The 26,073-nt window shown below is 42.3% G+C and overlaps 6 non-coding genes and 2 pseudogenes across 6 annotated transcripts; all 8 read left to right on the top strand.

Annotated features, from left to right (window-relative positions):
• Positions 1-102: 102 nt before the first annotated feature.
• On the top strand, positions 103-295 carry LOC139459958 (U2 spliceosomal RNA). Its single transcript, XR_011652712.1, has one exon. It is a non-coding gene; the product is annotated as a U2 spliceosomal RNA (small nuclear RNA).
• A 971-nt stretch (positions 296-1,266) lies between these two features.
• Positions 1,267-1,459, top strand: LOC139460042 (U2 spliceosomal RNA). Its single transcript, XR_011652786.1, has one exon. It is a non-coding gene; the product is annotated as a U2 spliceosomal RNA (small nuclear RNA).
• A 971-nt stretch (positions 1,460-2,430) lies between these two features.
• On the top strand, positions 2,431-2,623 carry LOC139460030 (U2 spliceosomal RNA). Its single transcript, XR_011652775.1, has one exon. It is a non-coding gene; the product is annotated as a U2 spliceosomal RNA (small nuclear RNA).
• Positions 2,624-3,594: 971 nt separating this feature from the next.
• On the top strand, positions 3,595-3,787 carry LOC139460018 (U2 spliceosomal RNA). The gene has a single exon (XR_011652764.1). It is a non-coding gene; the product is annotated as a U2 spliceosomal RNA (small nuclear RNA).
• A 971-nt stretch (positions 3,788-4,758) lies between these two features.
• LOC139460006 (U2 spliceosomal RNA) lies at positions 4,759-4,951 on the top strand. The gene has a single exon (XR_011652752.1). It is a non-coding gene; the product is annotated as a U2 spliceosomal RNA (small nuclear RNA).
• Positions 4,952-5,922: 971 nt separating this feature from the next.
• On the top strand, positions 5,923-6,045 carry LOC139459980 (U2 spliceosomal RNA; annotated as a pseudogene).
• A 1,830-nt stretch (positions 6,046-7,875) lies between these two features.
• LOC139459977 (U2 spliceosomal RNA) lies at positions 7,876-8,069 on the top strand. The gene has a single exon (XR_011652729.1). It is a non-coding gene; the product is annotated as a U2 spliceosomal RNA (small nuclear RNA).
• Positions 8,070-14,567: 6,498 nt separating this feature from the next.
• LOC139459978 (U2 spliceosomal RNA) lies at positions 14,568-14,750 on the top strand (annotated as a pseudogene).
• The last annotated feature ends 11,323 nt before the right edge of the window (positions 14,751-26,073 follow it).

The raw sequence follows: 26,073 nt of genomic DNA, 5'->3' as shown, positions 1-26,073 counted from the left end.
TATTGCGTGTCAAGGATTATAAGCGCTTCATGTAAATTAATATCACCTTAATGGTATGTTGTGTTTGAAGATGTAGGTTGCCGGCGCAAGCCGGCAACCGGCATCGCTTCTCGGCCTTTTGGCTAAGATCAAAGTGTAGTATCTGTTCTTATCAGCTTAATATCTGATACGTCTCCTAATGGAGACATCGATATTAAACTGATTTTTAGAATGGGATGAGGTGCCACGGGGCTTGCTCCGCCCTCATCACGGGTTGACCCGGTATTGCAGTACCTCCGGGAATGGCCCACCACTCATATTTCAATCAAAAATTAGAACTGTCAGCTTTGCTTACATCTTCACATTCATGCTATTTTGTACTGCCGCTCCGTTTTTCGCCCGCACTTCTCAATAGATACTCCATTTTATTACTTCTTAACCTTAGAAATATACCTATACACACATGCAACCCGTCCTTTTACCACATCAACCCGTACGAGTTTGTTAAAATAGCATTTTTCAACTTTCAGCTACATGTAGTCGCCCGTAACCAAGGCCGTCGGCCATGACGCCGCACGCCGGAAATGACGTCTAGACAATCACTCTGTCACAACAGCAGTCTGCTTCGTCACTACAAGACGTTATCAATGTCGCATCCCCACTAAAAAGATGTTTAAAGTACCAAACACACGCCGGATGCATCATTACACTTCGTGCAAGTAAGTTCATTTCCCAATTTTCATTACTATTCATTCGTTTTTTTGTTTTAAATGCCATTTTTAGATGGAATTATTTCGGTTTTCACTTTGATGAACACCTAAAGTATCTTTACCTTTAGTTCATTTAATACATTGGGGCAATTTGGATCGGATTTTCACTCTTGCCTACGCACGACTCTGTCAAAGTCGGGCGCTAGCTATTCCAACTGGCTTGCCTCCCCTTGCCTGCCCGACTCCGCCCATTAAGCCCTAATGTCGCGGCCTGTATTCATGTTGGACTGGGTCGCTGCAGGACGTTTTCCCCACACCTGGCGATGTTTTATCGTCGCACTCTTTATGCATAGGAAAATGGCTGTATTTACTCCATTTTAACATTTACCAAAGTCGCTGAATTTCTTCACAAACGTCTTCAATTTGCCTGTCCTACTCGTCTTGTGTCCACATCTTTCCCTATTTGTGCATGTAATATTGCGTGTCAAGGATTATAAGCGCTTCATGTAAATTAATATCACCTTAATGGTATGTTGTGTTTGAAGATGTAGGTTGCCGGCGCAAGCCGGCAACCGGCATCGCTTCTCGGCCTTTTGGCTAAGATCAAAGTGTAGTATCTGTTCTTATCAGCTTAATATCTGATACGTCTCCTAATGGAGACATCGATATTAAACTGATTTTTAGAATGGGATGAGGTGCCACGGGGCTTGCTCCGCCCTCATCACGGGTTGACCCGGTATTGCAGTACCTCCGGGAATGGCCCACCACTCATATTTCAATCAAAAATTAGAACTGTCAGCTTTGCTTACATCTTCACATTCATGCTATTTTGTACTGCCGCTCCGTTTTTCGCCCGCACTTCTCAATAGATACTCCATTTTATTACTTCTTAACCTTAGAAATATACCTATACACACATGCAACCCGTCCTTTTACCACATCAACCCGTACGAGTTTGTTAAAATAGCATTTTTCAACTTTCAGCTACATGTAGTCGCCCGTAACCAAGGCCGTCGGCCATGACGCCGCACGCCGGAAATGACGTCTAGACAATCACTCTGTCACAACAGCAGTCTGCTTCGTCACTACAAGACGTTATCAATGTCGCATCCCCACTAAAAAGATGTTTAAAGTACCAAACACACGCCGGATGCATCATTACACTTCGTGCAAGTAAGTTCATTTCCCAATTTTCATTACTATTCATTCGTTTTTTTGTTTTAAATGCCATTTTTAGATGGAATTATTTCGGTTTTCACTTTGATGAACACCTAAAGTATCTTTACCTTTAGTTCATTTAATACATTGGGGCAATTTGGATCGGATTTTCACTCTTGCCTACGCACGACTCTGTCAAAGTCGGGCGCTAGCTATTCCAACTGGCTTGCCTCCCCTTGCCTGCCCGACTCCGCCCATTAAGCCCTAATGTCGCGGCCTGTATTCATGTTGGACTGGGTCGCTGCAGGACGTTTTCCCCACACCTGGCGATGTTTTATCGTCGCACTCTTTATGCATAGGAAAATGGCTGTATTTACTCCATTTTAACATTTACCAAAGTCGCTGAATTTCTTCACAAACGTCTTCAATTTGCCTGTCCTACTCGTCTTGTGTCCACATCTTTCCCTATTTGTGCATGTAATATTGCGTGTCAAGGATTATAAGCGCTTCATGTAAATTAATATCACCTTAATGGTATGTTGTGTTTGAAGATGTAGGTTGCCGGCGCAAGCCGGCAACCGGCATCGCTTCTCGGCCTTTTGGCTAAGATCAAAGTGTAGTATCTGTTCTTATCAGCTTAATATCTGATACGTCTCCTAATGGAGACATCGATATTAAACTGATTTTTAGAATGGGATGAGGTGCCACGGGGCTTGCTCCGCCCTCATCACGGGTTGACCCGGTATTGCAGTACCTCCGGGAATGGCCCACCACTCATATTTCAATCAAAAATTAGAACTGTCAGCTTTGCTTACATCTTCACATTCATGCTATTTTGTACTGCCGCTCCGTTTTTCGCCCGCACTTCTCAATAGATACTCCATTTTATTACTTCTTAACCTTAGAAATATACCTATACACACATGCAACCCGTCCTTTTACCACATCAACCCGTACGAGTTTGTTAAAATAGCATTTTTCAACTTTCAGCTACATGTAGTCGCCCGTAACCAAGGCCGTCGGCCATGACGCCGCACGCCGGAAATGACGTCTAGACAATCACTCTGTCACAACAGCAGTCTGCTTCGTCACTACAAGACGTTATCAATGTCGCATCCCCACTAAAAAGATGTTTAAAGTACCAAACACACGCCGGATGCATCATTACACTTCGTGCAAGTAAGTTCATTTCCCAATTTTCATTACTATTCATTCGTTTTTTTGTTTTAAATGCCATTTTTAGATGGAATTATTTCGGTTTTCACTTTGATGAACACCTAAAGTATCTTTACCTTTAGTTCATTTAATACATTGGGGCAATTTGGATCGGATTTTCACTCTTGCCTACGCACGACTCTGTCAAAGTCGGGCGCTAGCTATTCCAACTGGCTTGCCTCCCCTTGCCTGCCCGACTCCGCCCATTAAGCCCTAATGTCGCGGCCTGTATTCATGTTGGACTGGGTCGCTGCAGGACGTTTTCCCCACACCTGGCGATGTTTTATCGTCGCACTCTTTATGCATAGGAAAATGGCTGTATTTACTCCATTTTAACATTTACCAAAGTCGCTGAATTTCTTCACAAACGTCTTCAATTTGCCTGTCCTACTCGTCTTGTGTCCACATCTTTCCCTATTTGTGCATGTAATATTGCGTGTCAAGGATTATAAGCGCTTCATGTAAATTAATATCACCTTAATGGTATGTTGTGTTTGAAGATGTAGGTTGCCGGCGCAAGCCGGCAACCGGCATCGCTTCTCGGCCTTTTGGCTAAGATCAAAGTGTAGTATCTGTTCTTATCAGCTTAATATCTGATACGTCTCCTAATGGAGACATCGATATTAAACTGATTTTTAGAATGGGATGAGGTGCCACGGGGCTTGCTCCGCCCTCATCACGGGTTGACCCGGTATTGCAGTACCTCCGGGAATGGCCCACCACTCATATTTCAATCAAAAATTAGAACTGTCAGCTTTGCTTACATCTTCACATTCATGCTATTTTGTACTGCCGCTCCGTTTTTCGCCCGCACTTCTCAATAGATACTCCATTTTATTACTTCTTAACCTTAGAAATATACCTATACACACATGCAACCCGTCCTTTTACCACATCAACCCGTACGAGTTTGTTAAAATAGCATTTTTCAACTTTCAGCTACATGTAGTCGCCCGTAACCAAGGCCGTCGGCCATGACGCCGCACGCCGGAAATGACGTCTAGACAATCACTCTGTCACAACAGCAGTCTGCTTCGTCACTACAAGACGTTATCAATGTCGCATCCCCACTAAAAAGATGTTTAAAGTACCAAAGACACGCCGGATGCATCATTACACTTCGTGCAAGTAAGTTCATTTCCCAATTTTCATTACTATTCATTCGTTTTTTTGTTTTAAATGCCATTTTTAGATGGAATTATTTCGGTTTTCACTTTGATGAACACCTAAAGTATCTTTACCTTTAGTTCATTTAATACATTGGGGCAATTTGGATCGGATTTTCACTCTTGCCTACGCACGACTCTGTCAAAGTCGGGCGCTAGCTATTCCAACTGGCTTGCCTCCCCTTGCCTGCCCGACTCCGCCCATTAAGCCCTAATGTCGCGGCCTGTATTCATGTTGGACTGGGTCGCTGCAGGACGTTTTCCCCACACCTGGCGATGTTTTATCGTCGCACTCTTTATGCATAGGAAAATGGCTGTATTTACTCCATTTTAACATTTACCAAAGTCGCTGAATTTCTTCACAAACGTCTTCAATTTGCCTGTCCTACTCGTCTTGTGTCCACATCTTTCCCTATTTGTGCATGTAATATTGCGTGTCAAGGATTATAAGCGCTTCATGTAAATTAATATCACCTTAATGGTATGTTGTGTTTGAAGATGTAGGTTGCCGGCGCAAGCCGGCAACCGGCATCGCTTCTCGGCCTTTTGGCTAAGATCAAAGTGTAGTATCTGTTCTTATCAGCTTAATATCTGATACGTCTCCTAATGGAGACATCGATATTAAACTGATTTTTAGAATGGGATGAGGTGCCACGGGGCTTGCTCCGCCCTCATCACGGGTTGACCCGGTATTGCAGTACCTCCGGGAATGGCCCACCACTCATATTTCAATCAAAAATTAGAACTGTCAGCTTTGCTTACATCTTCACATTCATGCTATTTTGTACTGCCGCTCCGTTTTTCGCCCGCACTTCTCAATAGATACTCCATTTTATTACTTCTTAACCTTAGAAATATACCTATACACACATGCAACCCGTCCTTTTACCACATCAACCCGTACGAGTTTGTTAAAATAGCATTTTTCAACTTTCAGCTACATGTAGTCGCCCGTAACCAAGGCCGTCGGCCATGACGCCGCACGCCGGAAATGACGTCTAGACAATCACTCTGTCACAACAGCAGTCTGCTTCGTCACTACAAGACGTTATCAATGTCGCATCCCCACTAAAAAGATGTTTAAAGTACCAAACACACGCCGGATGCATCATTACACTTCGTGCAAGTAAGTTCATTTCCCAATTTTCATTACTATTCATTCGTTTTTTTGTTTTAAATGCCATTTTTAGATGGAATTATTTCGGTTTTCACTTTGATGAACACCTAAAGTATCTTTACCTTTAGTTCATTTAATACATTGGGGCAATTTGGATCGGATTTTCACTCTTGCCTACGCACGACTCTGTCAAAGTCGGGCGCTAGCTATTCCAACTGGCTTGCCTCCCCTTGCCTGCCCGACTCCGCCCATTAAGCCCTAATGTCGCGGCCTGTATTCATGTTGGACTGGGTCGCTGCAGGACGTTTTCCCCACACCTGGCGATGTTTTATCGTCGCACTCTTTATGCATAGGAAAATGGCTGTATTTACTCCATTTTAACATTTACCAAAGTCGCTGAATTTCTTCACAAACGTCTTCAATTTGCCTGTCCTACTCGTCTTGTGTCCACATCTTTCCCTATTTGTGCATGTAATATTGCGTGTCAAGGATTATAAGCGCTTCATGTAAATTAATATCACCTTAATGGTATGTTGTGTTTGAAGATGTAGGTTGCCGGCGCAAGCCGGCAACCGGCATCGCTTCTCGGCCTTTTGGCTAAGATCAAAGTGTAGTATCTTAGCCAAACCAAGTTGTGATCAACTCCCTATGGAGCGTACTCAGTGACTTTTGCATTGTTTGTTTCATTGATGTGCTGCTTGTGATTTTTAATGACTCTTCTCTCTACTCCACCAGGTCTACGGGCGGGCATCACCTGTTTTACAGGTGTGTGGCCTTCAGTGGTCTCCCCCCTTCTCTCTACCATGGCGTTCGTCAGTGCTGTGCAAGCTGGTGAGATTCCAGACAAGTACCTGGATCTCGACTATGCTGCTCGTACCGTCCGAGTCGACTCTCAGCAGCGGAATGTGTCCAAGGATGACCTTCTCCAGGTTCTCAAGGCCCAGGTTCCCTCCTTCAGTACTAAGGACTGTGTAGGCATCTGGAATACAGAAAAATCGGGTCAGTATTATGTGACATTTCGGTCCGGTGTGATGGTGGACACTTTACAGAGATTGGAGACTGTGGACTATGGGACTAATACTCTTACGTTCTCTCGTTACGGTGCACAGGTTGTTGTGTTACGGATTCACTGGCTCCACGCTACTATTATGAACTCATTCCTGAAGGATTACTTCTCTCAGTTCGGAAAAGTGTTGGACGTTTGGTGGGAGAAGAAACTCGTCGACGGTGACCAGTTGATCTCTGGTGTTCGTTATGTGAAGCTGGAACTTGCAGATACTGGGTTAGATGGGATTCCTCATATTGTTAAGTTTGGAAAACAGTCCATGTTGATTACGACTCCGGGCCGCCTGCCATTGTGTTTAAGGTGTCACACGTATGGTCATATACGTTCCAAGTGTCATGAGCAGATTCCCAGCAGGAAACCGCCTACTGTGTCTCCGGTTGTAGTGCCAGTCCCCGATGTGAGTGTGGAGCTCCCAGTTCTGGAGGAGAGTGCTTCTGATGATGGATTGATTATTGCTGAATCGGATTCTGCGCAGATTGTGACTCCTACTGTGCCAGCTGTGCCAGTGGATACAGCGACAGGGATTAAGAGGAAACAGCCACAGGTTACCTCAGATTCTGACATGGATGATGGGAAAAAGATGAAGGATTCTGTACTGGATGTGCATGATGACTTTGGTCATTTGAGCTGGGCTGATCAAATGGAGATGGATTATACGGCGTCCCAAGTGACTGTTGATTCTAGTCAAGACAGTGTTCCAAGTGTCCGTTGCCCTGAAGATGAAGGTGGTTCTCTGCCGGATAGTGAGGACTCTGTCCTGGAATCTGCGTCGCCTTCCACCAGTGAGACTAATCTGCAGCAAACAGTTACCCAACAGGATCGTTTTCTTCCACAAAAGGACCCCTTTGACTTGACTTCCTTTCCGGTCTATGTGAACCCAAGGTGGCAGGAGGAACACAAGAAGGGACTCCATCTCTTACGTAAAAAGTGGACCTTTCTTGTCAAGCTCTTTTGGGATGAAGCTCGTGGGTGCTACAAGGTCACCGAGAAGAAGTACGATGTTACGAATTGTGTCCGTTCCTTTCCCCAAGATCAGCGACCAGACATCCGGGATGCCGTTCGTCTCCTTCTCACTCTTAAAGTGCATCAGAACAAAGTGACTCTACAGTCTCTGGGCGTCCAAAAGAATACTTTCTACACTATGTCCTTGACAGAAGAAGAGATTCGATCTGCTTCGAAGTTGTGAACCCTGTTGTGCCTGTTTTGTGACTAGACGGCTATAGGCCTGGTTTCATTTTCCCGTTCTGGAGAACGTGTGCTGTTTTGGACTTGTTCCTTGGACTTTAGGTTTTCTTTTCTCACTTATGTGTCGTTCTCATGAAGTGACCTTATTACTCATGTTCTGTTTTTCTTCTTTAGCTGCTAATGTTAGTGCTACCAACCTACACCTCTGTGATATGGTTTTTAATTTCGTAGGTTGGTAGTTATTGCGCTGTCTGCATTTGTATTTTTCCAACTGATTAAATTGTCTTATTAAAAAAAAAAAAAAAAAAAAAAAAAAGTATCTGTTCTTATCAGCTTAATATCTGATACGTCTCCTAATGGAGACATCGATATTAAACTGATTTTTAGAATGGGATGAGGTGCCACGGGGCTTGCTCCGCCCTCATCACGGGTTGACCCGGTATTGCAGTACCTCCGGGAATGGCCCACCACTCATATTTCAATCAAAAATTAGAACTGTCAGCTTTGCTTACATCTTCACATTCATGCTATTTTGTACTGCCGCTCCGTTTTTCGCCCGCACTTCTCAATAGATACTCCATTTTATTACTTCTTAACCTTAGAAATATACCTATACACACATGCAACCCGTCCTTTTACCACATCAACCCGTACGAGTTTGTTAAAATAGCATTTTTCAACTTTCAGCTACATGTAGTCGCCCGTAACCAAGGCCGTCGGCCATGACGCCGCACGCCGGAAATGACGTCTAGACAATCACTCTGTCACAACAGCAGTCTGCTTCGTCACTACAAGACGTTATCAATGTCGCATCCCCACTAAAAAGATGTTTAAAGTACCAAACACAAGCCGGATGCATCATTACACTTCGTGCAAGTAAGTTCATTTCCCAATTTTCATTACTATTCATTCGTTTTTTTGTTTTAAATGCCATTTTTAGATGGAATTATTTCGGTTTTCACGTTGATGGACACCTAAAGTATCTTTACCTTTAGTTCATTTAATACATTGGGGCAATTTGGATCGGATTTTCACTCTTGCCTACGCACGACTCTGTCAAAGTCGGGCGCTAGCTATTCCAACTGGCTTGCCTCCCCTTGCCTGCCCGACTCCGCCCATTAAGCCCTAATGTCGCGGCCTGTATTCATGTTGGACTGGGTCGCTGCAGGACGTTTTCCCCACGCCTGGCGATGTTTTATCGTCGCACTCTTTATGCATAGGAAAATGGCTGTATTTACTCCATTTTAACATTTACCAAAGTCGCTGAATTTCTTCACAAACTTCTTCAATTTGCCTGTCCTACTCGTCTTGTGTCCACATCTTTCCCTATTTGTGCATGTAATATTGCGGGTCAAGGATTATAAGCGCTTCATGTAAATTAATATCACCTTAATGGTATGTTGTGTTTGTAGATGTAGGTTGCCGGCAACAGGCATTACTTCTCGGCCTTTTGGCAAAGATCTGACTTCATTAGAAGGATCTGGAAGTGTTTTGCGCTAATCATTGGAACTGCACCAGGATTGGAGACTCTATTTTGTGTTAATCTTCATTCTTGGTGATATTGAGTTAACTCTTTTTTCTAGGTCTACGGGTGGGAACAATTACTTTGTAACAGGTAGACCTTCAGTGGTCAACCCCCAGTTCCTGTTTCATCATGGCTCTTTACAACGCCATGAGGAGGGATCCCATTCCTGCTGCTGCGTACGACCAGGAGATGAGCCGACGCACGGTAAGGTTGTTTTGCCAGAATCGGCCTTAAACACAAGATGCGATATTTGGCATTCTTTCTTCAAATTCACCTGGCCTTAAAAAAAAGGACAGATGGAATTTGGAGAACAGATAAGTATGGGGAATATTTTGGGACCTTTGCCAGGGATAATCTGGCTTACCTCTTTGAACAATTAAGTCCTATCTCATTTGGTGACTCCTCACTTGAAATCTACAATTATCACAAGCAGATCATTACAGTTCGTGTTCATTGGCTTCATGCAACGGTTAAAGATTCTTTTTTCCAATCTTTCTTTACTGACTTTGGTAAGGTGTTGCGCATTGACCATGAGACTATAGCGGCTGATAATGGGGATCGATGGATCACGGGGATACGTTTTGTCACTCTTGAACTAGACGAAGTGATGCGGGAAGTTCTCCCATATATTGTGAAATTTGGTTCCCGATCTACCATGCTTATAACTGTTCCTAATCGTGAGGCCTTGTGTCTCAAATGCTCTAGGTTTGGGCACACCCGTAAAACCTGTGCACAGGCGTGGCAGCATGTTAAGGCCCAGGAAACTGCTAAAGCGGCCGAGAGACTGAAGGAGATTCAGGTACGTGAGGAGAGGGAGCGTGAGGAGAGACGGGAGAAAGAGGTTAGAGAGTCAGAGGGTGGTCCACTGATAGCCAATGAGAAAGTGGATCTGGTGGACAAAGATGGTGAGGACAGTGTATCTGACAGTCAGTCCGATAATGGTATGGAGGGTGTGCTTGATTCGGGGGGTGAGGAGGCTGGAGAGGAAGTGGTGAAGGGGGAGGGGGAGTGTGATGTGGTTCCTGATGATTCTGAGGATGTCCTGTCTCTTGAGGGGCCGGGTGGTCAACCTTCCTGGGGGGACCAAATGATGTCACAGGACTCGGACGCCTTACTTGCAGACATGTCTTTGCCCTCTCCGTCGTCTGGTGGGACATCCCATGCTAAGGGTAGGGGTGGCAAGGGTCGCCGGAGACCCAGCAGTCCACCTGCTGACAGTGACAAACGGAGGAAGTCCTCCATTCCTCCTGGTGTGGCTGAGGCAGCCAGGATTTCCTCCTCCCCTTGTGGTTCACGTAGTGGTGGCCGGTCTGAGGTTGACAAGACTTCGTATGATCCTCAATGGCAGGCCCTGATAACGATCTCTTTCTTATGCCCCGGGACTATGAGACTTGGCTTGTGATTTGGACCCTCTCCTCTTATGAGGAATTTCAACGTTGTTATTTTTGCTTCATCTCATCTACTTTATGTTAGTTGCATTGTTTTATTTTTTCATCACCTCATGTATCATTTTACATCGATCAATTGTAATGGTCTTTTAGACTCTCCTTATAAAATTCAATTATTGTCCACTAAATTCAATTCTTGTATGGACTTTCTTTTTTTACAGGAGACACGTGTTCATACTTCATCTATTGCTCAGCTTTATAAGGCAAAGTTTTGGGGGAAGGCTTTTTGGTCCTTTGGTAGTAATTTTAGTAGAGTGGTGGGCATTACCATCAGTAATAAGGTCAATTTTGTGATTGATTGGTTTTGGTTTGATGTTGAAGGACGTTATCTTGTCATAGATTTGACAGTTCATGGTGTTCGAATTCGTTTGATTAATTTATATGCTCCAAACAGTGGTGCTGATAGGTCTGTCTTTTTTCAAGATATTTCTAGGTTTTCAGTTACTAGTCGGCTTCTCATTGTGGGTGGGGATTTTAATTGTGTATGTAATATTAAATTAGATAAGGTGGGTGGTTCTGTTAATACTCCTCAACAAGGTGCTAAATTAGTCAGACAATGGGTGTCTGATTTCTCCATCTCTGATGTTTTCCGTTCCATATTTCCTACTTTGTAGCTGTATCATGGCGTAATACTAGTGGTGTTGGATCCAGACTTGACCGTTTTTATTTTTCCTCATCCTTTCTGTGATTTTGGTCCTTCCTACTGGAAATGTGATAATTCTGTCTTTGATTCTGCTTTCAAGAACCTTTCCAAGGGTTTCTGTTTTAGTCATATTCCATCTTAAGATTCTGTTACTTTGGATTGGTGGGACGAATTCAAAATTCATGTTACAAAATTTATCAAGGTGAATTCAAAACTTCGTGTTTCTGCTCGTCATTCCCACCATAAGGACTTAGTCTCTCAATATCGAAGCCTGTGTAAAGCTGACTCTTTCCATCCTGGTCGTTACGCTGATCAAATTACTGAAATTAAGAAACAACTTAAGGATTTAGAAATGTTGGATTTTAATGGTCTTCTTGTTCTAGCTAAGGCAAAAGACCTAGAAACTGGTGAAAAACCTTCAAGTTATTTTTTGCGTAAGGAGGCTAAGAGAGGTCTTCGGAAATCCATCTCTTCCATTTTGTATTCTTCTGGCCAATTAGTCTCGACCTCTGGTGATATCATGGGCGTTTTTGAAGAATATTATTCAGATCTTTTGGCCGAGGAGCCCATTGATGAGAACGTTTGTAATGACTTCCTTACGGATTTACCTCAATTAGATTTGGATTTAGTGGATTTACTGGAAGGTGCAATTAAGGATGAAATTCTGAAAGCACTTAAGGGTATGGACAATGGTAATTCTCCTGGACCAGACGGGCTTACAAAAGAGTTTCATCTGTTAAATTTTGATGTCCTTGGTGATGTTTTACTTCGTATGGTCAATTTGTGTTTCTCTCAGGGTTCTTTACCTACCTCTTCTAAGAATTCTTATATAACCTTGCTTTGTAAGTATGCCAATCATGCATCCAATGTCCGTAATTGGCGTCCAATCTCTTTACTGAATATTGATGTGAAATTAATCTCGAAATTATGCACTTTAGGTCATGTTATTGGGAATATTGTTGATCTTGATCAAACCTGTGCTGTTCCAGGCCGTTCTTTACAGGATAATTGCCATTTGCAACATAATGTGTTGGATTATATGGAGCAGAAAAATCTCCCATGTGCTTTTATCAGTTTGGATCAGGAGAAGGCTTTTTGATCGAGTCTCCCACCAGTTTTTATTTAATGTTCTGGACGCCTTTGGATTTGGTCCTAATTTTCAAAAGTGGGTCAAAATTTTGTATACTGACATATCCAGTTCTGTAATTGTTAATCAACACATCTCTCGGACATTTTCTGTCACGAGGTCTGTCAGGCAAGGGTGTGGGCTATCCCCTTCCTTGTATGTATTGTCACTGGAGCCTCTTTTGCATAAAATTCGTTTAAATAAACATATTCAAGGTATACAGTTACCGGGCTCAGGGGATTCTGCAAAATTATCTGCTTACGCTGGTGATGGCCTTGGATTCTGTAGTTCAGACGCCTCAATCAAGCATCTCTTATCTGATTATTTTCTATTTGGCAAGGCGTCTGGGTCAAAATTGAATATGTCTAAAACTAAAGGTATCTTTGTTGGCAAATGGAAAAGTAGATCGGATCATCCGTTTGGCATTTCGTGGATCGACCAGGCAAAAATTTGTGGAATTGGAATGTCAGTGATGATGATCAGTTTCATCCCGTACTTTGTAAAGTCCGCACTGTGTTAAAAATGTGTATAGGGCGCACAGTTTCGATTTTTGGGAAAACACTACTGTGCAATGTTTTAGGTCTTGCTAAACTGTGGGACCGTGGGGCAGTAGCAGCACCAGTTTCAAAGCATTATGTCGACCTTGTTCAAAGGGAGACTTTTCGATTTATTTGGCATTCTACTGCTGAGCCTATTCGACGCTCCGTTCTTTATAAACCTGTTCTAGAAGGAGGGTTGGGTGTGTTTCACATCCGTTCTAAATTACAGTCTTTTCAATTAAAACACCTCCAAACCCTAATACAAGGTAGCTCAGCTAAGTGGACATATTTTGCTAAGTATTGGCTTGGTTTATCTCTTCGTCTATACTGTCCTGCTTTTCTTTCCCTTCGTATTCCACATTTTGAGATTGAATCATCAAAATTTTATCCCAATGTATGACAGCTGTTCACCTCTTTGAAACTATTATGTATGATCACTTGGTTGCTATGAGGAATTTTAGTACAAAACGGTTTTACACTTGTCTTTTGCAAAACATTGTTGAAAGCAAAATTTACACTTGTCTTTTGCAAAACATTGTTGAAAGCAAAATTGATCCTCTCTATCCTCAGATAAATTTTTGGTTGATTTGGGCTAATTTACATCATTCTTTCGTCGATAACCTTCCCAAATTAATAAATTATCGTCTCATATATAATGCTCTTCCTCTTCGCTATCTTTTACATACTCGTGGTATGTCTATTTCTCCGCTCTGTGTTCTCTGTCGTTCTTGGGTAGAGACTTCAGATCATATTTTTGTGTCCTGTCACTGTGTTAATGTTTTGTGGTCTTTTGTTTTCCCCTTGGCTGGGTCACCTCTCCTCTGGCTTGATTCGGAAATCTTTTGAAATTATTAAATTTGGTTTAGTTCCTTTCATTCCAGATTCTTCGAAATTCGCTGTGTGTGTTTATCTTTGGCTAAGTATGCAATTTGGTGGGTCCGTAATTTGAACAAATTTGAACATAAACAGCTTTCTGGCAATGACATTGTGTTGCGTTTCTTGTCTCTTCTTAAGTCCCGGATTCGAGTTGATTATTTTAGGCTCTCTTCTACAGATTTCTGTGACATCGATACAAGTAATAAAATGCACTTCAAACTTTGATAACTTGCTAACTACCCGTTTTTTCTATCTTCAGCACCATGGCTTGTTGCGGTCTCTGTAGTTTGTATATTAATTCTGTATTGTTATATGTTCCTGTTTGTTTATCCATTTCTCATGCTTCTTTCATGGTTTACGCTTTTGTGTTTCTTTGCATGTATGCCTGTCCATATCTGCGGTAGATCATGCCTTGTTTGACCTCAATGCCCTGTTTGTGTGATTGAGTATCATTTTACGCTGTGTTTTATGTATCATTAATTCCTGTTTATGTCTGTCCATGTTAGCATTCGATCCCGCTCGATTGACCCCAATGCCCTGTTTTTGATTGCTTGCTTTTTGTTCTGTGTTCTTGTCGTCTTTAGTCTTAAATCCCGCTTCTGCATGTCCATTATAGCTTAAGGTCCCGTTTTGATTGACCTGTTCTTCTTCTTGCTATGTGTTATAGGTTTGTTCACTTTAGTTCTTTTCTTATTGTCTCTCCTTTACTTATCTTTGTTAGAACCACTGCCCCGACCACTGTGATACTCTTCTTCATAGGGGTATTGGTTTCCTTGCTATCCAAATCTGTATTTTCAGTTTGTGGCTTCATAATAAATCATTTTATGAAAAAGAAAAAAAGTATCTGTTCTTATCAGCTTAATATCTGATACGTCTCCTAATGGAGTCATCAATATTAAACTGATTTTTTGAATGGGATGAGGTGACATGGGGCTTGCTCCGCCCTCATCACGGATTGACCAGATATCGCAGTACCTCCGCGAATGGCCCACCACTCATATTAAAATAAAAAATTAGAACTGTCAGCTTTGCTGACATCTTCACATTCATGCTATTTTGCACTGTCGCTCCGTTTTTCGCCCGCACTTCTCAATAGATACTCCATTTTATTACTTCTTAACCTTAGAAATATACCTATACACACGCAACCCGTCCTCTTACCACATCAACCCGAACGAGTTTGTTCAAGTAGCATTTTTCAACTTTCAGCTACATGCAGTCGCCCGTAACCAAGGCCGTCGGCCATGACGTCACATGCCGGAAATGACGTCTAGACAATCACTCTGTTCCAACAGCAGTCTGCTTCGTCACTACAAGACGTTATCAATGTCGCATCCCCCCTTAAAATGATGTTTAAAGTACCAAACACGCCGGATACATCATTACACTTCGTGCAAGTATGTTCATTTCCCAATTTTTTTGTCTTAAATGCCATTTTTAGATGGAATTCTTTCGCTTTTGACTTTGATGGACACCTAAAGTATCTTTACCTTTAGTTTATTTAATACATTGGGGCAATTTGGATGAGATTTTCTCTCTTGCCTACGCACGACTGTCAGAGTCGGGCACTAGCTATTCAAACTGGCCTCGCTTCTCGGCCTTTTGGCTAAGATCAGAGTGTAGCTTAGAGTATATTTTGACGAAGCGAGACTTTAGAGAACCTTTTAGGGTGATTTTGTGTATTTTGTATGCATTTTCTTGTATTGTATTACCTCTTTGCTGTTTCCAGGTCTACAGGTTGGCATCGGCAACTATTGTAGTGGCTGTGTGACTTTCGGGTCTTCTCCCATTTCTGCAATGGCGTACCAAGTAGCAACAGTGGCTCCAGCTGTCCCTCCTCGGTATTTGGACCGGAAGCGTAGCGCCAACACGGTACGTGTGAAATCTGTGATATGAAACTTTGACAGGGAAAACATTCTTGACATTTGGAAAGCTGCTACGCATAATTCAATCCAAGCCCGAGAGGTTTTATCGATATGGAAAACCGAGACATCGGGAATATGGTATGTCACATTTTGTCTAGGAAATAGGGCTCGTCTCCTCATTAATGCTGGGTCTGTTGTTTACCCTGGTATCAGGTTTGACTTCTCTCCATATGACAAGGAGGTCGTGGATCTTCGGGTCTACTGGATTCATGGTGTTGTGACAGATGCGTTTCTAGCTTTGTACTTTTCCCGGTATGAGAAGGTACTGTCGATTCAAGCGGAAACCATGTTGGTGGGTGGTGCCCCTATTCAGACCGGAGTTAGAACTGTACAGCTCCCAATTGACAATTCAAAAACGGACAGCGTCCCTTACATTGTTCGTTTGGGAGATCGTATGTCGATGCTAGTGACTGCCCCTGGCCACCCACCTGTGTGCCTCAGGTGTTACCATCTGGGACATACTAGGCCTGACTGTCCTAAGAGCTACCAAAATAGGCGTATGTCGGAAATGCCTAGTGCCAGCAATCCCCCGGATGTGAACGAGCCATCTACCGTTTCTCCGTCAATACCGGACCCTGTTGTCAGTGGTGTTAGAGCGGTTGATTTATACGACAGTTGACATGGTTGATGACTTAGAGTGGTGATCTGTCTGAGGCTGAGCCTGTGGGTGATGTTGATGGTGAGGTGGCGGGTGATGTTGATGGTGAGGTGGCGGCTGAGGGTAAGGGAGGGGGCGTTCCTATCCCCTATTCATACTTTTACTTTTGGTTCCAAGATGGTGCCGATGACGCGATCGCTATGTTTGATTCGCAAACCTGGACACCGTTCGCGGTTAAAGTACCGGGGAAGCTCAGCGGGGAAGAAACAGCGAGTATCCTCTATCCCTCCTGAAATCTCCAAAATCTGTTGGTTGCAATCAATTCCTTGCTGATTTACCTACACTTGATTCGGCCTCACTGGAAGGAGATATCTCACGTGATGAAATTCTAAACACACTTAAGGCTATGGAGAATGTAAAATCTCCGGGTCCGGGTGGGCTTACTAAGGAATTTTTTGTTTCTAATTTTCATGTTCTTGGTGATGTTCTTCTTGTTGTTGTTCAGCTGTCTTTTCAGGAACATACTCTTCCTGCTTCTTCTATAACGTCATATATTTCTCTCCTGTTTAGGGACATTAATAATGCGGAAAATGTCCTATATCATCGTTAAATGTTGATGTGAAATTGATATCTTAATTACTGTGCACACGTTTAGGCAAGGTTATAGGTAGTATCGTGCATTTGGATCAAACTTGTGCTGTTCCGGGCCGTTCTATTCATGACAATTGTCACCTTATTCGTAATGTGCTGGTTATGTGGATCAGAAAGAAATGCCTTGTGCTTATATTAGTTTAGATCAGGAGAAGGCTTTCGATAGTCGCTCATCAATTTTTGTTAAGTATTGGACGCTTTTGGTTTTGGTCCAAATTTCAAAAAATGGGTCAAAATTCTTTATACGGACATTTCTAGTCCGATGATAATTAATCAGCACATTTTTAAAACCATTTCCAGTAACGAGGTCTGTCCGACAGGGATGTGGTTTATCTCCATCCTTTTATGTATTAGCACTGGAACCTCTGTGAACCTTGTAAAAGGCGACTAACGGGATCGGGTGGTGGGTCTCGCTGACTTGATTGAAGCATGTCAACGATCCCAATATTGGGTGGATCGATGCTCATGATATTAATCACTGGATTGTCTGGTCCAGACTCGAATATTTACACACTGCCGTAATTTAGCAGGAATATTGCTGAGTGCGGCGTTCTACAACGAACCAATCTTTGGCATTGGTTAGATTATTTGAGGTTAGGTGTAATGTTTGTTTGTTTTGTTGTTTAACGCCGCACTCAGCAATATTTCAGCTATATGACGGTGGTCTGTAAAATAATCGAGTCTGGACCAGACAATCCAGTGATTAATATCATGAGCATCGATCCACGCAATTGGGATAGATGGCATGCATCAACCAAGTCAGCCAGCCTGACCACCCGATCCCGTTAGTCGCCTTTTACGACAAGCATAGTCACCTTTTAAGGCAAGCATGGGTTGCTGAAGACCCGATATCTTCACGGGTTTAATAAACAGGGGTGTTGCACATTAGACATCATTGTTGGTTTGAAATCGATAAATATCATTATGATGTTGATTGAGTTGGTTTGTTTGCGCACGAATTTTAATTATTTTAATTCTAGACACACTAATAGAAATATCAACAATTTTTAACTCAATCAACGACCCGTGAAGATTCCGGGGTAGAAAAAGTCTTCAGCAACCCATGATTGCCGTAAGAGGGGACTATGCTTGTCGTAAAAGGCGACTAACGGGATCGGGTGGTCAGGCTCGATGCACATGACATTAATCACTGGATTGTCTGGTCCAGACTCGATTATTTAAAGACCGCCGTCATATAGCTGGAACGAAGCTTTGTCACATTTGTAACGTATCCGCAGATACCAATGACACTTTCAAAGATTGCAAATGGATTCAGTTTGTTTATTTTGTCAAAACCTTCTATAACCAATAGTCGGCTCAAATGGGCGTAGTTTTCTCGTCAGTTTCTATGTATTCGTCTTTTTTAACCAGGGTGTTGGAAAGCCATGTTGAAAGGAAAAGATTCAGCACCCCCTTTCCCCACCCACCATGGAGTCTTATACTGCACCGGATTTCCAAGCTGCAAAGTCCGAAGAAAAGGGGGCTGTTAAACCCCAGCAAATTTGACGCAAAAAGCTATAGTTATCTACCAAATCAAAGGTCAAGCTGGTTCGGCCAATGACAATTAATTGGAGACGTACAGAATTCGGAGGTCAACATCGCGAGATTGGCCCATGAGCCACCGCCTTCTGGGAATATGGCTCTTAGAAAGGTTTATGCAGTGATACATATATTATAGTCCTTCTGAATAAATTTATTTTTAAATACCAAAAGTTTGTGAGAAATTGCACAGGGCATAACATGACCAGCCGATTGATAGAATCGGGCCCCTTCCACCACCCATCTCGGCAAAGTTAGAGTCGAAGCGCTATTGTCGGCTCTGTCGCCCTCAACCACCAGATTGCCTTCCTCTGCCGACAGGGTCGCTGCCAAAAGCAAAACAGGCTGTCCAATTCGGTCGCATTTTACGACCAGCAACGGGGTGCTGAGAACATATTGTTATCTTCCCCGGGTCCATATGGGGGCTGCTACCAGTACATTGAGTGAAGATAATCCCTTAAATGAAAAAACAAACATTATATGATTGATATAAGTTCAAACATTTGAACGACTCTATGCAAATAAACTATTTTCTTTAAATGTGGATTATGTGAACTACTATCTCTGTTCTACATTCCCGTATTGGGACGAAATACATCAACATGTATTGCCACCAGCCAACTACATATAAACTGAAAACCACAGTCGCGTTCATCGTGCACGTGAAACTCCTTTAATGTTTGGGTGCGTTTTGGCGCACTGTTTCACTTTTGCGTTTTGTCAGACAGTCTTAATTGATTGATTGATCATTAAAAAGTTGTATAGTTGTTAGGGCAACTAGGCCCATTTACCCCTTGCCCATAGTAAAGGTGAGGTGAAATGGGGTTTAACGTCACCTCCAAAATCATTGCACTTATATATAGCGACGTGCATGCACGTGTGTATGTGTGTGGCTGCTTGTACTAGTCCGGACTGATGCCGATTTGTAGTGGTAGCACACTGAGATACCATGCCGCAGTTTAACATGAATACCCCACTCAGACACAGTATACTGACTCCGAGCCGACCAGCCCTCGTTTTTAGCCCCTTAATGCCGAGCGCCAGACAGGGTAACAGCAAGTACCATCTTTTAAACGCCTTTTGGTATGACGCGACCGGGGAACGAACCCCAAAACCTTCCGCTCGACCTCCAGACCACGGATGCGGTTGCCCATACTATAGGTTTGATAAGTTTGTTTGTTTGTTGTTTAACACGCACTCAGGAACATTCCAGGTATATGACGGCGGTCTGTAAATAATCGATTCTGGACAAGACAATCCAGTGATTTAGATCATGAACATCGACCCACGCAATTGGGATTGATGGCATGCATCAACCACGTCAGTGAGCCCGACCACCCGAACCCGTTAGTCGCCTCTTACGACAATCTTCAACACAACCTTGCATGTCTATGAGACTCATGCTGAACTAGTGCCTTTTGCTAATTAGGAATTTTTATTTTTTACGTTTCCATGGCAACAAGTTGGACAAGGTTCTATAAGGGTGGCGTTCGTTTCCGGAGTGTAACTCAAAACCCGTTCAATACATTCTTACAAAACTTTACATGTCTACCAGGCACATACAGAACTGGTGCCTTTTGCTACTTAGGAATTTTATATATTTTTATTTTTTTATGTTTCTACAAGTAGGACTAAGGTTTTCTTTTTTAACATGTGATGTTCTTGTTTATCTTGTACCTTTTCTGTGGTATGTCTTTTCTCGAAGCAGCAATTCATCTGTACACTTTCGTTTGAATTTATTGAAATAGGCCTTTAGATGACTCTTTTAGATGACTCAAAAAAGCTGTATCCGCCCATGCTTAAAACGACAGGGAAAGCTCAAAATATCGCTTGGAATATTAACCGAGACGTAAAATCATCAATGTTGCATTCTTGGTTTTAATGTATTTATATCAACAATCAAAAGCTAATTGACGCATCTGTGAATACATTTATACCATCAAAACCTAGTTAATTATATTAGAACTGAAATATGCAGATGTTGGTTTGACCCCGAGTGTTCGCGTTGACCGGTGTAAAGGGAAGCAACTCCTCCTGCCTTATTACGAACGGCTATCGCGTACGCCACAGTCACATGTATTCATAAAGCACTTTTTAATAGATGGATGTCGCCTTCAAAACATTACTTAATTTTGGAACTAGTCAGACACATAATAAGGTGAAGTTTGCGTGCATGAAATCTGACAGCAATAAATATTAATAATTAAAAGTCCGATTTTTAAGAAGGGGATAGAGAATCGGTCACGTACCATCTAAAGGATGTGTAGTCTTTCTTGTACACCGAGATGCACAGGCAGTCACTAAACATTCATCTGTGCCTTCTTTCTCCTAGGTACATTGTTTGTTTGTTGGTTGGTTGGTTTGTTGTGTAACGCCGCACTCAGCAATATTCCAGCTATATGACGGCGGTCTGTAAATAGTCGTGCCTGGGTAATAATGTTTCAATATTGTGAAATACTAAACACACCCACCACCTTTCCTACAGGCCTGTAATGATGGAAACAGAATATTATATGTTAAATATTTTTAATGTTTTTATTTTTCAATATTTATGTACTCTTGATGATATGCAAGCCGCCATGTTATTGCGTAAAGTGAGCGTTCTGCAAGCAAGCGGTTTGGTGGGATTGTGTGCTGAGGGTTCGTCACACTGTGATATCTGGTGGGGTGATAACCTACTTACATCACGTCGGCTCCGAACACGATCCACTTACACAATGCTGTAAAACCCTGAACCAAGAATGACTCCTCTTTCCGCTAAATCGAATCGTCCAGTTTCGGCACGTGAACGGAAAAACAACCGACTGAACACAAATCCTCGGAGAAGGATCGATTGGGTATCATCGTCTCTCGACAGCGATGGACATTACGCATTACACCAGTCACTGGATTGTTTTATCCAAATTCGATGATTCATATGGTGCGGCGATACGCTAGAATGTGTCTTTAAACAACAAACAAAACTCACAGATAAGTTGTACCTTGAGCCAGTACCTCGTTATTAAATTAAAGTATCAGCGTATCTCCTTTCACCATTCAAAATATCAGCGTATTTCCTTTCACCATTCAAAAGACCCGTGAAGATTCCGGGGTGGAATAGGTCTTCAGCAACCCATGCTTGCCATAAAAGTTGACTCTGATTGTCGTAAAAGGCGACTAACGGGATCGGGTGGTCAGGCTCGCTGACGCGGTTGAAGACTGTCATCGATCCCAATTGCGTGGATCGATGCCCATGATATTAATCACTGGATTGTCTGGTCCAGACTCGATTATTTACAGACCGCCGTCATATAGCTGGAATATTGCTGAGTGCGGCGTTAAACAACAAACCAACCAACCAACCAACCATTCAAAAATGCCTATATATCAATTTTATAAGTCGGTCGGGGCGGTCGGGTAGCCCAGTGGTTAAAGCGTTCGCTCGTCATGCCGAGTGCCCGGTTTGGATTCCCGACATGGGTGCAATGTGTGAAGACCATTTCTGGTGCCCCCCGCCGTGATATTGCTGGAATATTGTAAAACCACACTCACTATTAGTCGGTCTTTAAATTTACATTATGGCTGTGGCTTAGATATACCTTGAATCCAAGCTGCTACCCCGATAAAACTCCTTTCCTTCAGGCATGTATATATTTACATATGTATTATTTAATACAGCTATCTTCTGTTTGAAGTCATAATGTGTAACTGAAAATACCGATAGATTATTCATTTCAGCAAGATATTTACATAATATCTAAAAAGTGATATGATGTAAATGCGCATGTGTTACAAAGTTGTTTTATTAGGATAGTTGGCCTTGAAACAAATATTGGTTGGTTGGTTGAATTCTGAGTACCGAATGAAATTGTTTTCGTTAGCTTGCACTGTTTGCATTATTTTTTCATGGCCCCTTGACGAATAGTAAATGTTACGTTTGATTGTAGGGTTCTGTAGCATTACGCTAATATAACATCCTTTACCCCCTGTTAACATCACTCAGCCTGTTTAGCAGATAAAACAAACCAAATAAAACAACACATTATCAACAGGCCTTTGTTGCACAACGGGCCCTCCCGAACGACTTCAAGACAATAGCCCATTTCGATAACATCATTGTCATGAAGGAAGCGCGTGTAAAATGTCTACTAAATAATCACATTCTTGTGTCGCCTCTAAATCAATGTCCATTGGATGTCTTCCACTGAGCTTTCATTGCTCACGAGTGACTCTCCATAGTTATTGGCGTCAAGTTTAGCATTCATGGCATCCGGTTCAGGGCTTAATTACTCTTCATTGCTGTTGAATTTCCAATTTGAAAAACATGGCGGTTCATGTGCATTACATACATCACCGAATTTACACACAACGCAGTGGAGGTGAAATGGGGTTTAACGTCATATAGCGACGTGCATGTACGTGTGTGTGTTTGTGTGGCTGCTTGTACTAGTCCGGAGTGCTAGTGCTAGCTCACTGAGATACCATGCCGCAGTTTAACATGAATACCACACTCGGACACAGTATACTGACACCGAGCCGACCAGTCCTTGTTTTAGCCCCTTAATGCCGAGCGCCAGACAGGGTAACAACAAGTACCATATTTTAACGTCTTTTAACGCGGTCGGGGATCGAACCCCGGACCTTCCGCTCTCCGGGCGGACGCTCTACCACTAGACCACGGAGGCGGTCACAACGCAGTGGAAAAATCATGACAATCTGTTGATTCTTGAAGTAGAATAAACGAGACCGGTAGTGGGTGTGACATGTTAGGGTTGATATATACTGCATCTACAAGTTTGCATAATGACCTCTTGTTATGTCAGGTTTTATTTTTTATAAAATGCAGGTTGAGAATGGTCCGTGAATTCCTGGTTCAACGTCGACTGCAAGAACAACCACCATACTGGGTTAATACAGTTGGTTGGTTGGTTGGTTGGATTCTTGTTTAACGCCGCACTAAGCAATATTCCAGCTATACGACGACGGTCTGTAAATAAATTGAGCCTGGACCAGACAGTCCAGTGATTGACATCATGAGCATCTATCCACGCAATTGGGATACGATGACAATCATCAACCAACTCATCGAGCCTGACCACCCGATCCCGTTAGTCGCCTCTTACGACACGCATAGTCAACTTTTACGGCAAGCATGGGTTGCTGAAGACCTATTCTACCCTGGATCTTCACGGGTCGGGTTAATACAGAGGCATACGGGTAAATGTATCTCCGCCTTACAGTTTTGAAAACAAAGTACCATAAAAATCTTTAACGTTCTTAAATATTGTAAGCACGTAGGGATAAGTTTCATCTATAACAATGCACCACCATTTCTACATGTTAGTGTGTGCATATTTTAGCAAATGGATAAAACGTTTTTCCCTATATTTCTAAATGATGACGTCATTCGGTGCAATGACGTCACGAAACGCTGTATTTATTATGTATAACATTTTATACTCACGATGTGACTGAAATACTGCCAATGTGACGAAACGCGGTCGGTATGCATCCTACTTTATGAAACGTTGCGACGGTACTGCCATCCCCTGTGCTATAAGCGGTACTGTCACCCCCTGTGCTATAAGCGGTACTGTCACCCCCTGTGCTATAAGCGGTACTGCCATCTCCTGTGTTGTAAGCGGTACTGTCACTCCCTATGTTATAAGCGGTACTGCCACCCCCTGTGCTATAAGCGGTACTGCCGCCCCCTGTGGTATAAGCGGCACTGCTATCCCTGTGCTATAAGCGGTACTGCCATTCCCCTGTGCTATAAGCAATATGCTACATGTCGCAAGTTGTATTCACTTTTTTCGTATTTAACGTGGTATGAAATATGATCCGCTGTACCGCTTCTTGTCCACCAAAGACTAACTTAGGATGTGTTGTTGAAGCATCTAGACATGCGCAAGAAAGACAAACCAATACCAGCAAACATGTTTAATATACCATTCAACAAAAGTTAAGGACAACCCGATTCTTTCACATCACTAAAGTTTACATGTCATGCCATGACAGATTAACTACAGTACCATTATGAATTATGAATTAAGATACTGTCAAACTGATACAGTCCTATTAATCCTTACTAAGCTCAGCATTTCTCCATTCTGATGTGATGAATAATTGTGTAACTCGACTCAAGCCACAATATGCCTGAAATATTTCCGACCTGACGTTAATTTTAACGCACTCACTTCAATATGATAAATACCCTGGACTCTCAAGTGACTCGATTATTTACAGACCGCCGTCATATAGCTGGAATATTGCTGAGTGCGGCGTTAAACAACAAACCAACCAACAACCAAATAAAGTGACGTCACAATGTTAAGCTCTCATCAGTAACTACGCACAGAATTCATCTCCCTGCTAAGCTTGTTATAAACGCTTCTTCTGTAAGAATTAAGCTTCGATATATTTAATCGAATAAAATGAACTTTTCAGCTCAGAAAGATATTTTATGAGGAATCAACCAAATGGTTCATGCAGACCTTGGCAGTTGTATTTGCGATGGTACCCACAAGCCTGTCGAGTAATGGGTCTACCACTTTCAATTGTGAAACACATTCGGTTTTAATTGCGATTTGATGTTTCAGTGCCATTCATTCGAACCGAACTCAAAAATATGTTCCGGTGGTATGTTGGTCCAGGGTGTGTATCGTAATAGAATGAAAGTTGAGGATGATCCATATCTGGTATGACGCCGAACAAACAATCCTTCCAATATATGTATATTTACTACATTACACAAGCATCAATAGTGAAGTGTTCACAATCTAACACGGTTGAATGCAATCCACATCAGGGAGGGAAGCCATTTTGCACATGGGAAGTTAGGAACATGCATGTATTCCATGATCTGTCCAAGCTTGGAAAGGAATATGTTTCCTGCTGGTGTTAGAAGCCTCTAGAAACTACTGTCATGCTCACATCACCTCTTCCTGGATAGAATTGGCCTGCAGCAACCATCATCTGTACTATGTGACTTGTGATGACAGAATCACAGTCAGGCATTTGCTTGATTTTGTTGATTTTCCTCTCAAAATGGGATGCTGTGGTTTATACCATTCAACGTCTTTAAATGATTGGTTAAATAATTTCTGTGCTCATTTAATTCTTGTGTTTAAATGGAAATAGGCTACTTGATTATTTTTGAAAATATTAATTGTGTTTTAAGTTAGTATGATGTTATCAATGGTTGTTTTTAAGGTGATGCCACTCGGGGGTTAAAGTAGTGTACAAAATCACTGTCACCACGGGGTGACGGGTTGGTTCATCTACATGAAAGTGTTCAATATCAACTATTGTATAATGCCGTGCTTGTTCCTGCTCTTTATATATTTTAGCTTTTTGTAAAATGGTTACCTGAGCGATGGCATAAATCCTGCTTGGGAATCATGGAGGAAGCAGAGGTACTTTAAGTCCAAATGATCCCCAGTGAGGTAGTTTTGTTTTCTCGTCGATTGTCTGGTTTTAGATTTTAGTTACATACCTGCTGATTTTTTTGATTTTTTATGTTTATTTATTACCTAAACTGTGATAATAACTGTTTTACTGTTTTTTGTCAGGTATTTAATAATAATGATCTTGTTCTCATCGCGATAGGGCTGCAAGGTTGCTGGTGC

Source organism: Haliotis cracherodii, unplaced genomic scaffold (assembly GCF_022045235.1).
Source record: "Haliotis cracherodii isolate W230 unplaced genomic scaffold, xgHalCrac1.p SCAF_13, whole genome shotgun sequence".
Lineage (NCBI taxonomy): Eukaryota > Metazoa > Mollusca > Gastropoda > Lepetellida > Haliotidae > Haliotis > Haliotis cracherodii.
This window is presented reverse-complemented; position numbering and strand designations above follow the sequence as displayed.